We start from the raw sequence: 14,866 nt of genomic DNA on the forward strand, positions 1-14,866 counted from the left end.
TACATTTTATCAGTTGTGCTTTGACGATAAGCAGTAATGGTACTTTGAGCAGCCTAGATATCTTTTACCATCCCCGCTGACACTATGATAAGTTCTGGGACATTGAGCAACCCAGACCTATTGTATCTGTCCTGCGGACAATGAGCAGTCCTGGGACAGTGAGCGTCCTAGATATATTTTATCAGTCCTGTAGACAATAGGTAAACAAGGCATTTAATAGCTCAAATATGTTATCTGTCCTGCTGATAGTAGGCAGTCCTGGTACACTGAGCTCTCCTGACATATTTTTTCAGTCCTGCTGACAATAGGCAGTCTGATACACTGAGTGAACTAGATATATTTGATCATCCCCACTGAAGTGATTAACAGTACCATCACATTGAGCACCACAGACGTATTGTATCAGTCTTGTTGACAATAGGCAGTGTGGGCGTGTGACCTCCTAAATTAGGCATAGGTGACACATAATAGGGCAGTTACATCTACTACCCTCAGAGAACAACTCAAATCTTTTGACTCAGAAGGAATAATAAGATCATCAAATCCAACAATAAGAACCAATAGCCATAAACAACAACAAATTGCAATAAGTAGTCGGTAATTTACACTCACCGTGACTTATGTGGTGATGAATCACCACACCAATTTAGTAAAGTTTAAACATTTATTGCCCTGATATTAAAAATGCTAAAGCCACGTAAATAATACACAAAACCAAATGATAGTGATATAGGAATAACAGAGGTTTTCCAAAACGTCTGAAGAGTCTTAGGGGGTCATTCTAAGTCTGGCGGGCGGCGGAGGCCGCCCGCCAGACTTCCCCCTCCGAAATACCGCTCCGCGGTCGAAAGACCGCGGAGGGTATTCTAGGTTTTTCCCTGGGCTGGCGGGCGGTCGCCAAAAGACCGCCCGCCAGCCCAGGGAAAAACTCCCTTCCCACGAGGATGCCGGCTCGTAATCGAGCCGGCGGAGTGGGAAGGTGCGACGGGTGCTGTTGCACCCGTCGCGTATTTCACTGTCTGCTATGCAGACAGTGAAATACTAGCGGGGCCCTCTTACGGGGGCCCCTGCAGTGCCCATGCCATTGGCATGGGCACTGCAGGGCCCCCAGGGGCCCCGCGACACCCCCCTACCGCCATCCTGTTCCTGGCGGGCGAACTGCCAGGAACAGGATGGCGGTAGGGGGTGTCAGAATCCCCCATGGCGGCGCAGCGAGCTGCGCCGCCATGGGGGATTCAAATGGGCAACGGAAAACCGGCGGGAGACCGCCGGTTTTCCATTTCTGACCGCGGCCAAAGCGCCGCGGTCAGAATGCCCAAGGGAGCACCGCCGGCCTGTCGGCGGTGCTCCCGCCCCCGTTGGCCCTGGCGGTGCAACACCGCCATGGTCATAATGAGGGTCTAAGTCTGATAAGAGCAATCACCATTAAACTCTCCAATAGTGTTATACAGAATAACAACATAATTATTTGAGTAATAGCAACAGATTTAATTAGTTGTGCAGTTGAATCAGTCATAATCAATTAATAAACAAACATTTCAATTATTGGGTCTGGCATCATTGCTACCAAATTCTAATAAAAAATTCATGTGTGGGGCTGGGCTTTGTCACATGCAAAAATTAAAAAAAGGCAAACATTTATTTGGAAAACATCTATCTTTGGCACTTGTAAAATTGTGATTGGATTTCTAAGGGGTAACCTATAAGAGAAAAACAAATACAGATGGGTTATACCTCTCGTAAGAGTGACAGCAGTTAGCAGAGTCTTTGTCAGCATACCACAGAAACAGCAAGTCTTCAACGATCAGCATCAGGAACATGGAAAAGGGCAACAGTTCAGTAAAGCTGGGTCTAAGGTAACTGAACTATTAGAATTATAAATATAACAACACTTCTCATCAACTGAACTACATCATCTGAAACTTTGCTAAATTAAAGTCCCAAAAATCACTAGTGAAACTACTATTGGAGAAAACTATGCGTTGTGACAGTGAGCAACCAACTGAATTACACCTCTACTCCAGTTTGTACCTTTCTCTTGACTCTTCTTCAAGATAGGCCCATGTTGACACTCCTCTCCAGTCAGCAGTTTCCACAGAATATTAACATTGTGAAAAACAGCACAGAACATGACATTTTAACTAACATTACTTCCTACTGGAAACTAAAACCCATTGTTAAAACTTTCAATAGTTATCACAAGGAAGTACAGAATGAGCAGAGTGAAAAAGCAGTAGATATCCACTTTGAGCTTTCAATTGAACAGCTAATAAACAATGTTTGCAAAAGAATTTCAATAAAGTCAGCGTAACATCCCAACACCATACCTGTGGAAAAACAGTAAAGGTTAGGCCTTTTGACTAATGCTGATACATAAAGAATAAAAATGTTTAATATCCAAACCATATTTAGGGGGTCATTATGACCCTGGCGGAAGGCGGAGAAGCGGTGGTAAGGCCGCCAACAGGCTGGCGGTCTTTTTTTTTGTATTATGACCATGGCGGTTACCGCCATGGTCATCCGCCGGTTCTCCGTTCCGCCCGCCGGGCTGGAGACCTGGGTCTCCAGCCCGACGGACGTCACTATACCGCTGGCGGTATTTTGACCCGGCTGACCGCCATGGATTTCATGGGGTTTGAAACCGCCATGAAATCCATGGCGGTAAGCACTAGCAGTGCCAGGGAATTCCTTCCCTGGCACTGATAGGGGTCTCCCCCACCCCGACTCCCTCCCCTACACCCCCTACCACCCTTGCCACCCCCCAAAGGTGGCAGGGTCCCCCTCCACACCCTGACCCCCAACATCACATAACTTACACACACATGACACGCATGCAGGCACCACCAACACACACACGCACACACACCGACATACATGCCAACATCCACACACACTGTCAGACATGCACACCCACATTCAAACATACACGCACACATCCATACAGACATACCCACAGACATACACGCACTCACACACCCCCTCTACATACACAGACGCACACCCCCATGCACGCACACCACACACAACACCCACCCACCCCCTCCCCTAACGGACGATCGACTTACCTGGTCCGTCGATCCTCCGGGAAAGGACGGGAGCCATGGGGGCTGCTCCGCCGACACCACACCGCCAACAGAACACCGCTACGCCGAATCACAGGGCGTGATTCGGTGGGCGGTGTTCTGTTGGCGTGGCGGTGGAGGTGGAGCAACCTCCACTTCCCCGCCGCCCGCCAGTATGGCTGTTGGCGGCTCTCCGTCCGAAAAAGGGCGGAGAGCAGCCAACAGTCATAATACGCCAAGCGGCAAACCGCCACCACTGGCGGTCTTCCGCACGGCGGTCCCTCTGCGGTCTTGTATAAAGACCGCCGAGGTTGTAATGACCACCTTAGTGCCTTATTTAATCAGTCAATATTAATTTCAAATCATTAGTTATATTCATCAATATTAATTCATCTTTGTCCGTAGGAGTGGTTATGATTCATCAAAATACAATTTCAACATTATTTATTATTTTACATAGAACGTGAGATGGCGGACACCATGTTAACCACATTTCAAATATGCACGGTTTACATTTCCAGCACAAGTTTTTTCTGACTAAGATTTTTAGTACACGTTATTTATACAATTTGCTCACTCATATTTTATTATTAATGTTTGCTCTCTAATAATCCCTCCTCTGACAGCAATATGTGCTGTCATATAAAACATTTCATCAATGAGACAACTCAAAGCTTATTTTGTTTAGTATGTCTACTTTTAGGTTTTCACAAATTTTCTAAATTTCTCTAATCACAAAAGTACCTACTTCTCATCTTTTCCATATGTGCTTTTTCCCTCCTCTGTTTATTTTTTGCCTTTTGCAATTGTATGCATATCTACAGTTTGTAAAACCCAATTATACAAATAAGACACACAGCCACTATTAATCGCGGTTTCAGTATCGTTCCCAAAACACCCTGACCAAGATTTCTAAACCAATTCCCCATTTTTGTAGAACTTTTAAATATATTTTCCTACACATTTGGTTGTTTGAGGTACTTTAAGTCAGAATTCAAATTTTTCAAATTTCTAATGTAGCTTCTAATTTCTTTATTGTTGTCTGGAATGAAAGTGCAACAATGTTGCACCTTAAGCATCTGACAGACTCCGCCCTCTTTTGCTAAAAGGATGTCTAATGCAAGACGGTTCTGAAGAACCAATGAACGGACTGCAACCATTTCTGTATTCATGAGAGGTATCGCTCGGGGAAAATCTGTTAACATTTTGTCCACAATGGTGGAGAATTTCCTAATTTTCATGTAATTCAGAACAACTACTACAGAAGGAATAATTGCTCCAAATATATCTCCAATTATTTCTGAATAGATTGCCCTTTTTGTTCTTGGACTTGATTTGTCATTAGTATCATTTATGTTGTCAATCTGGTACATTTTAGGGATAACCACTCCCACATAACAAGTCCATACCATCCCCGAGGGAGACGATAAAAGGCATTTTGCCCACAAATATAATATACACCAGGAAACACAGGATCTTGTCCATTTAGCCTAAAGTCTTAAAAATTCCTAAAAAGAAATACATGTCTGCATTCACTCATTCCCACAAACTTAGGGGCATATTCAAGAAAAGTGGTGCTGCACATAGTGCAGTGCCACTGTACTTGCACCCCTTAGCGCCCCCTACCTCCCCATGTGTGCGCCGTATCAAAATATGGCGCACCATGGCACAGGGTAGGGGGCAATAGCATCTGTTTTTTATTTGCGCTATTGATGTACTCTGGAGTAGCGCCAAAATGTTGGTGCTACTCCTGCAGAGTACACAGGGGCCCATTGTATTCTATGGCATGCCCCCTTTTAATGCCTTCTCTGAGCAGGTGTTAAAAGTGCAAAAAAAATAATGCAAAGAAATCTCTTATATTTCCTTGCGCCATTATTTTGGCACCCCCAACCCGGGAACCCCCCCCTTTGCATACATTATGCCTGGCACAGGCATAATGTAGCGCAAAGGGTTACAAATTGGCACAATGCATGCACTGCGCCAATTTGTAAATATGGCATACTGTTTTTAGCCTTCTAAAGCCACATTAATGTTAAATAAATTATGCTGATGTGGCGTTCAAATGGCGCTGGACCTCTTAAATATGCCCCTTGGTATCAGTTCTGGATTGAGGTCTTGAAATACAAAGCTTCCCTACATGCTGGTAATCTAAAGCAAGCTTTCCTTGCGTGTTAGTTACGCTATGTGCATGCTCATTCTTATAATTGCGTTTTATTAAGCCCTTCTCTATTTTCTCCCTCATTGCCTTTCTTCTATTATCAGCCTGATTCAGTAAACTTTTCTCAGCTGGTGAAAGGATACATGTTAAATTATTCCTGTGTGCATAAGCTGTACCAAATATCAGAGTAGGCTCAAAGAAACCTCCTACAATGTCTATGTTTCTAGCATTAGAAATACTACTCAAGTGTTGGTTAATAGGAACAAAAGAAAAGACCGGATCAAAATTTGAATACAAATGCTGAATATATATTCCTGATTATAAAGCCTTGTGAACAAAAGACTACAACTGATCCCATATGTTAGTGTTGAGCTATGATATGTAATCCCTTCTTGTACAGAGGAAGGAATTTGTGTACACACATAACATCCTCACGCATCCGTGGTCTCAACATATTCATACAGAAAACAATAGTAAACATTAGAAGAAAGAACCCCTTGTGAGCTGTCTAAGTGTAAGTAACTCTCATCTTTATTGAAATTGTTTAACTCAGACAATGTAGTAACCTCTAATATTGAAGAAGGCGTGTAAGTAGTGTCAGCTTTATTAGAAATACTCATGTTTATTATCAACAACATTTTAACAACACATACAACTGCCAATCCAACAGATACATTTGCGGAATTCGGCAACTCTGCATTCCGCAGAGAACACGGAGTTACTGATAGACTCTGCACTCCGCAACAAAGTTTTTTTCTGTTTTTCCCCGTTGGCGCGCACTTTTCTGCCATTTTGCACGTGCTACTAGGGAGACAAAAGACTTCCACTCTCTTGCAAGCACAAACAAGATTTTTTGCCTGCTCACAAGAGTTGGTGCCATCTTTTTTGACGTAGGAGAGCGCGAGTGAGGGCGATCGACTGCTGCTGCAACCTAGCAAAGCTGAAGCAGCTAAAATCTACAAATTTGAGTGAAAAATCTTCTCTAATTGACCGTTTGCGTAGATATTGTTGTGCAAGGACTATTTATTTTATTTTGTTTCCAACCACAGGAATTGCCCCAGAGACTCCAACTTCCTGTTACTGTCCAGCAGGATTCTCCCACTGCTTTGTCCTTCTCCTGGTCACTTTCCATTTGGATTTTCAGCTGGAAGGATCACTTTCTTTGTCTCTAGGATATATCATTAGATTTAAGGACTTTGTTGTATTTGAGATTTCACAAGTAGGTTAAAAAACACTCGTATAAAGATGTTCTATAACTTGTTTGTTTGCTAGGAGACATGCACCAGGATTTATCTGTATTTTTCTTAGATTTTTTAAATGTATTGTGGTGGGTGGACTGCATTTGGGGTCTAGTTATAGTTTTACTTGTATTTTTTGTTCTACAAAGGAAAAATGTTTAACAGTTCACTACATTTTCTCCATGTTTTGTTTTGCAAATTTGCAATAGTAATTAAATTGAGTGTTAATGTTCAGTGGCGTAGCCTGCTAATGGAATAGGCCTTCCAGTTGTAGGCCCAGTACTAGTCAAGGGTGCATGATGAAAAAATCACTGTTTGTGATGCCTGTGGAACTGAAACCCCATAAATGTCATTGGAAATAAAGATAACAAAATGTTGTTTGGCGGTATTTCACATTTTATTTTCTGCCACCAGTGTATGGTGGGGTTATAGTAGTTGATGCCTTTCTATGATGTGTGTTGTTGTTGTAAAATTGTTATCCCCTTTAATTGTAGTTTTGGGAATTACTAATTCTAATGTAATGCTGTTTTTTCTTTTGTACCAATGCTTTCTTTGTCCAGTGCATGAGAGTGTTTGTCATAGGCCACCATTTGTCTTTGTTCCCTAGGCCATGTGGTCAGGGGCCCTTTTTGTGTAGTCAAAATTATAGTCCTTAACCTATATGTGTTTCTTGTTTTCTATTCATCCTGCTTGTTGTTTGATGTGGCTGGTGGGCATTTTGTTTAGGCAGGCAGTATTCTTGCATGTGTTCTTCTTTGTTGTGGTGGCCATGCCTCCTTGCTGTTTGTTGTTTGACCATGTGGCTGGTGGCCATTTTGTATAGTCAACCAGTGCGCTTTAGGACTGCATGTGCTCTTCTTTGTTGTGATGGCCATGCCTCCTTGCTGGTTGTTGTTTGACCATGTGGCTGGCGGCTATTTTGTGTAGACAGCCAGTGTGCTTAGGCCTGCATGTGTTCTTCTTTATTGTGGTGGCCATGCCTCCTTGCTGTTTGTTGTTTGCCTATGTGGCTGGCAGCTATTTTTTGTATACAGCCAGTGTGCTTAGGCCTGCATGTGTTCTTCTTTGTTGTGGTGGCCGTGCCTCCTTGCTGGTTGTTGTTTGACCATGTGGCTGGCGGCCATTTTGTGTGTTTATTCAGGCCTAGTAGGTCAATGCTTATTATTAACTGTACTGCATGAGCAGTTTTTTTATATCTTATTATATACGTTTTGTTTGCATTTGTCACCTCCACCACTCCTTGCCACCTTAATCCCTGTGGCTTTTCATGCTAGCCCCATTCCCCTAGTACATCAGCAATTGAAATCTATTTAAAAAAAACATTTATCCTTGTTTCTAATTATGAATCTAATAATAAAAATATTGAAGTATTTTTTTAAACTTTTTTCTTGCTTTTTAATGTGTTTAAATATATTAAAAGAATTTCCCATTTCCTCCATTTTCCCCAACAGCCCCATGTCTGCCATGGGCACTACATTACATAACATTACATTATTCATAGGTTATTGTTATACCATTTGTCACCAGCACCTTCCTGAGTGCCACGTGCCAACTTGATGCAGACAGATAAATCTAACAGTTACAATCTGTATGTTCTACTTGTTTCTCTTTCTTATTCTTCGTGTGTGTACATGATAATGAAAGGTAGTGTCGGTGTGTTGTTTTTATGAATGGATACACTGTATTTCATAATTATTTATAAGTTTATTTAAGTAACCATTCTATGATATTGTTTGTTTCTACTACTAATGCCACTGCAACAACAATGCCACGTTTCACTGATCCTTCTTGCATGTTTGCTTTTAGGTGCACGAAGACAAAGAGACATCACCCACAATACTGCCAGACAGAAGGCCTGTGCCCGACATGACGCATGACCACACTCTTATGCATCTCTTCAGCTTGTGAAGCTATGTCCTACTGGCAACTGACAGCTTCAAGATGGCCCCAAAAAAAGTGGCTACCAAGAAAGCATCCAGTGATAAGAAGGAGCTTCCCACCACTGGTATGTCACCCCAGACCTTTGTTTCGGCAAAGACATGTTCCTGTTGTTGTTGCTGGTGTTGATTTTGGTTGCTGTGACCCAATAGCACTGTCTGCAGGCTCTGAGGAACTGGGAGGCTGCACCCCAGAACTTCTGCCGTGAGTGGGCCTCTAATTTCCAGACGTTCTTTTTGTAGGTCTCTGGCTTGCTCAGCAATCCATGTCTTGTGGGTTGAAACATCCCCAGCTGAAAAAGAAATGAAAGTGGCCAGTAATTGTTTGTACCATGTGTCAAGAATTGTGGCACAGATGTAATGTTTGGAAGACACCAAGGGGGTGATTCCGATAGAGGTGGGCGGCGGTAGCCGCCCGCCTCGCGGGAACCGCCATATGGCCGCTCCGCGGTCGAAAGACCGCGGAGGCCATTCAGGCTTTCCCGCTGGGCTGGCAGGCGACCGCCAGGAGGCCGCCCGCCAGCCCAGCGGGAAACCCCTCCCCACGAGGAAGCCGGCTCTGAATGGAGCCGGCGGAGTGGGTATGTGCGACGGGTGCAGTTTGCACCCGTCGCGTATTTCAGTGTCTGCATTGCAGACACTGAAATACACAGTGGGGCCCTCTTACGGGGGCCCCTGCAGTGCCCATGCCATTTATTGATCAGTCTGTACTGCTCAACAGATGTTGTAACATGTAATACATAGAATTCCAGCATGTTGACAACTCCTGTATGAGAGCTTTAACTGGTATTCTATTGTAAGGCTGAATAATCCTCCACAGCTTGTGGGCTTTCAAAGAATGGCTAAAATGAGTGCAGATTCTTCGGCATGTGGACAGTAAGTTACTGACTCGGGGTTCTTTTTTGAGGAAGTCCTATACAATGATTTTTATGCAGTGCGCCAAGCACAGGACCCTGAAATAGCTACCATCTGACATGGCCCTAACTATATTACTGACATTGTCTGTGGCAACAAATCAAATGTTAAGCCCTCTGGGGCACAGCCGGTCAAAGACCTTGTTGTGAAAGTCATCCAAAATGGGATTTCTCCATGCAAACATAGCTACTGTTGCATGCTTCTGAGCACCATTGAAATATTTAGCTGTGACATCATCTAAGACCCACAAAAGAGATCCAGTGTGCAGTGATGCAAATGTATTCAGTGGGTTGGCAACTGGTCCACATGTCTGTCGTCAGGGGAATTGTTTGGACAGCACTCTGCTGGAAAGCTTGTCAAACCAGTTCCAGGACATCATGAGGTAGCGCTGGAACAGTAACTCTGGCAAAATACATCTGGCTGGGAACCTTCCATTTCGGGCAGATAGCCATCACAAATTCTAGAAAGCACACTCCTTCCACAAAAGAAAAAGGGTGGAGGTCCAATGCTAACATTTTAGACGGCTTCCCATTGTACAAACGTGCCGTTGGGAGGTTGCGTTCGTACTGCCACTCCTGCCTAAACATGGCAGTAATAGTACCCTGGATTTTTTTCTTTGCTGGTACCACTGATGCAGGTGACTTAGAAGGTGGGGTAGGCTCAATGTGCGTCTCAGAGGGGCAGCCACTGGAGGTTCTTACCTTGGTGACTCTGACTCTGAATGTTCCTGTGCCATGCTATTGCTATGTTGCTAATGTGGATGACAATATTAGTACACTGCTGGGGACAGGGCTGATTTGTGTAACAAAAATATCACCCTCTTCTTTACCTTCACCTTCCAGCATTATCGGAGCAGATTCACAGCTTTCAACACCTTCACTAACACCACTGGCAGGCTTTTCCTTTTGGCCGGTAGGTGTGCCTCCAGGCGGACTGCGTGGTGCTTTCTCAAATGAGTTGTTTGGCCTCTGGTTTCATAGTTTGTAGCAAGCTTACCCCGCTCAGCGAGTGGAGCATATGGCAATGTTTGGCTCCTTTTCACTAACCATAAAGAAGTTCCAAACTGGGGAGAACAACTTTCTAACACTGGTGCAGCAACCCCAAAACCTGCATTTGATTGGTTTCTAAAGGAAGGGTTTAAGTCCACTGCAGAGGCAAAGGCAAAAGAGCTTGAGCAAGTTGGAGCACCAATGACAATTGAGCAGATGGTCCAGGCCTACCTGGACGACCCAACGGAGGTCTATTTGGATCAAAACCCATTGGTGTATTGGTATGGGAAGAGGCGCCAATGGACAGGGCTCAGCAGAGCATGTGTTCAGTGCAGTTGGTGCAGTTGTGACAGTGAGAAGGACTAGTCTCTAGCCTCAAAACATTGAGAGATTGACCATGATCAAAATGAATCCACACTTTAAACCACCAAATTACAGCATACCTGAAGCTCAACAGGAGGATGAGGCTGATGATTGGTCAGACTCAGGTCATGGTAGTGCGTTAGTTGACCAAATTCTGGGTGAACCACCTGGTTTGAGGCCAAACTCTACTTCCCTGACTAGACCTGGGGCACCATAGAACTTTCTACATTCTGCTATGAACTGCTTTGAGAAAATAAAGTAGCTAGCTGTGGGAACCTTATTATTGTATTTTATTTGTTTCTGTCTGAAAGACTATTGAACCGCAAATGTTTTAGGCACATGTATGGCCAAATTGTAGTTGGACCAGTGTACTTTGAAGAACCCCCCCAAGCCCCTGTAAGCATTTCAAGGGGATTTGAGAGGCAATGCCTGCCTCCATTTTGTGCCTAACCTTTCTTTTGTTCCCTAGCAGGACTGCCCCAGATATTTGATTTACAACTTACTGGCCAATGTGTGTTTCGTTTCCTGAATCGAAGAGGATCAGCAATGTGCCAGTATGCTTGATTTGGAACAGGTAAGTAATACTAAATGCCTCAACAGTTGATATGAAGGATACTTATTTCAATTTTGAGAATTGAGATGGTTTGTGTGACTCATGTCTAGTGGCGGCAGATAGTGAGAGTGGGTGTTTAAATTGTTTAAATATATTACGCTGACTTGTGTTTGTGTCGTGATTGATAAAAATAATATTGGGTGATAATTTTTTTCCTCAAGGTGATTTTTTTCCCTTTCCTCAATGACACTTACTGAAATTTGTCAGAATTTTCACACTGCTTTGTTTTCTAGTGCTTTGCTTTCTGATTCGCATTTGTCAAAGAAGACCTGACCAGTCCATTTAGCTAAGAAACAAAATTCTAGTCCAGAAAAAAAAATACTCAATGTTTCTCTTGTTGTTAAATAGTTAGAGTTCACTCTATCTAAATTGGGTCATGAGACTGTGACTCTCGGAAGCAGTTGGTATGGAGTTGAACATAATAATCTTTAATCAGAGTCTGAAGGATGATGGAAAGAATCAGAGCGTGATTTGTCAACTTAAACAACTGCCAGAAGAAGAAGGTTATCAACTTCATATAAATCAACATGGGTGATGTGAGGATGAGTCTAAGAGGCCTCCTCCAATCAGTGGACTGGTGGTGAGAGGTGCATCAATTACTTGATTTGGGAAATGCAATGCTGCTGTGTGTATATGCTGGCTGGCTCAAACCTGAAACTATGTGTAGGAAACTGGAGGAGACAGACATGTGGTGGTTGATACTGTCATTTTATGAGGTGCTCTAGGCTCAATGTTATGATCAGCATGACAGTTGCGAGTTTTATCATCCCGATACAAGTTGACACTTGTCTGTGATTGTTGGTAGATGATCGCAAAGGTCTTTTCTCTTGCTCTGCCACCTCTGAGTCTTCTTGGTACACTACTCCTCATGAAGCTTACCTTCCATTCCATCCTTCTTGATTCTACAATATCACGATAATCGTTTCTGCTTTACAATCCACAGGCCTTCTCTTCTCCTGAATCATAACACTTATGCTTACCTTATCGCACCACTTCAGGCAGGCACCCAAGAAGATTGACAGGGCAATCCAAGAAGACTGCAGATGCACCACCCGATTTGGCAATACAGACTAGTATCATTTTTCTTTCAATATTCTTTTTAGAACTGAGGGGCATATTTATGCTTGTTTTGCGCCAAATTTGCGTAATTTTTTACGCAAATTCAATGCAAAATTAACTCCATATTTATACTTTGGCACCAGACCCATTTGGCGCCAAAGTTATGGAGTTAAAGTCATTTTTTGGACGTGTAAACCTACCTTGCATCAATGAGATGCAAGGTAGGCGTTCCTGTGCAAAAAATGACTCTATGGCCTAAGAGCCATATTTATTCTTGTGCTAAAATCACGCATGGGGGGAGGAAGGGTCAAATAATGGTGCAAAGCTTGCTTTGCACCATTATTTAATGCCAGGGTCAGGACAGGTGTTAGGGGACCTGTGAGCCTATTTCCATGGTGGGACACCATGGAATCATCCCACAGGTGCCCTTCCCAGGACCGAGGACACCCCCACCCACACCAGATGGACAGCGGAGGATGGGTTACCCCATCCCAGGTAAGTATAGGTAAGTACAGGTAAATATATTTTTTTAAGTGCCATTGGGACCCTGAAATGAACTCCCCTACATGGCATTGGGTGCAATGGCCATGCCCAGGGACCCTGGTCCCCTGTGCTGGCCATTGGAGTGGTGGGCATGACTCCTGTCTTTTCTAAGACAGGAGTCATGTGATATGGATGGTTTTGCGTCTGAAAATGACGCTAGGCTGGTTAGAATCATTTTTGTTTACTCTAACCTGCCTAACGTAATTTTTTTGTGCAATACCCCCTTTTCCTATAGTGCCACCCCCACCCGGCTAGCGTCATTTTTTTTACACTAGCCTATTCTTTGCGTCGGCTTCCACCATTCCATAAATATGGTGCCCAGCTGGCGCTCAAGAATGTTGCAAGCCGGTGCAAAACTTTTTGATGCAAAACTGTGTTAGTGCAGTTTTAAACCAAAAAGTATAAATATGCCCCTGAGTGTTTTAGTTTCACCCCAAGATTAATATGTACTATTTTGCAAACGTAGGCGACTGAACATTTTTTAGATATAAAAATGCAAAAACCCATTACCACCCTCTCCACCCACGAGAAGTCCCACCCACCAAAATCAAAGGTTAAAAAAGGGGCAGACGAGGGCACTAAAGGTGGGCCAGGATTCTTCTGAGGAGCCCCTCCACACGTGTCTGGTGGGCCTCTAACTGTGCCAGCCTCCGAAGTATGCGGCGTTGGAACATGGTCTCTGAGGTGGGGCAGCTGGAGGTGCTGGGGCCTGGCTGGGACCCTTAGTACTGGCATCAACTGCTGCCGCCTCAACCTCCTCTTCATCAAGGATCACCAGCCACTGGTACTCGGCCCGTATGGCCTCCAGATTTGTCTGCCGCAGATGGGCTGCTATATGCTACAGTCATGGTGGTCCAGCAGGAATAGCTATATCATGAATGAAAAAAGAGAAATTGCAAACAGCGCTCTGAGCAAAACACTTCTTTAAAATCATGTAGTGTATTGGCACAGTAGCAGTACATTTGGTGGTAACCTCAGGACATTCAATTTTAAGGTGATAACTGTCACAGCCATCATATGCATTATGGAGTACAAGTATTCTGCTCTCTTGTGTTGTGCTTAATTAATGGTGGTATTGCTAGCTCAGCTGGTGCCCTAGTCATACTCGTTACTGTCTGCAGCTGGTGTAGCTGTACTACAATTTCTTTTTATTCACTAGCCCTGTTCTTCTTTGTACCTGGACTACAAGGCCGATGAATACTAAGAATGAAACACGCCACATAGTATAATATAATCAGTCATGCAGACATCCTGTCTGCCATAAGTAGGCGGTGGGAAAACCAATGCACTGCAGTACAGGGAAAGGATTAAGGAATGGGATGTAGATTGTATTTGGCACATTCACATTGCCACCGACTATCCCATTCAGGAAAATCAAGGCACTTTACTCACTGTCCTCATGCCCCTCCTCCACCACACTTTGTAATAACTATTTTTTTCCAAAATAATGCATTTGCTTTGCAGTAAGGAAAGGAATCTTCTTAAAGTAGTCAACTGAAGGGTAAGGTAGAGGGAATTAGGATGAGTAGGCAGAGTACACATTTTACAGGTCAATCAATTCCTCATCATCTTCATCATATGCCTAAGGTTTGGCTAGTGTAACCTCTGTGGTTGGCAAATGTTGAAAGGGAAAAATTAGAACAGTAGTAAATCAATTATGGAACCTATAATGAATTATATTCGTCACTGAAAAATGTGTTGCAAGCAAATATTGGATTTTTCAAATAATTCGGAAGTCTGAGACAGAACTTAAGAAAGATTAAAGGAGTGAAGTAATAGGAAGTAACTGACACAGTGGGGACTGGGAGGAAAGGGAAACACACCTTGTTTGTGAATTGCTATGCATTGAAAAGTGTTTGACACATTAACTTAACTTAAGCTGACAGATGCACATTGCACAGCCAACATTGCATTGCTGATTCTGCCAAATTGAACCATGCAACTGTTAGGTCATCATGGGTGGCACTGGTGAAAGGCCATAACGAGGGA

General features: G+C 43.5%; 1 long non-coding RNA gene across 1 annotated transcript in view; it reads left to right on the forward strand.

Moving 5' to 3' along the window:
- LOC138302201 (uncharacterized) overlaps positions 1 to 14,866 on the forward strand; it is a 103,066-nt gene that overhangs the window by 42,426 nt on the left and 45,774 nt on the right. The window contains exons 2-3 of the long non-coding RNA XR_011205336.1: positions 8,265 to 8,463; positions 11,135 to 11,236. This is a non-coding gene — a long non-coding RNA (uncharacterized lncRNA). The remainder of the gene's footprint in view (positions 1 to 8,264; positions 8,464 to 11,134; positions 11,237 to 14,866) is intronic.

The sequence above is a fragment of the Pleurodeles waltl genome, chromosome 6, assembly GCF_031143425.1.
Source record: "Pleurodeles waltl isolate 20211129_DDA chromosome 6, aPleWal1.hap1.20221129, whole genome shotgun sequence".
In the NCBI taxonomy this organism is placed as follows: domain Eukaryota; kingdom Metazoa; phylum Chordata; class Amphibia; order Caudata; family Salamandridae; genus Pleurodeles; species Pleurodeles waltl.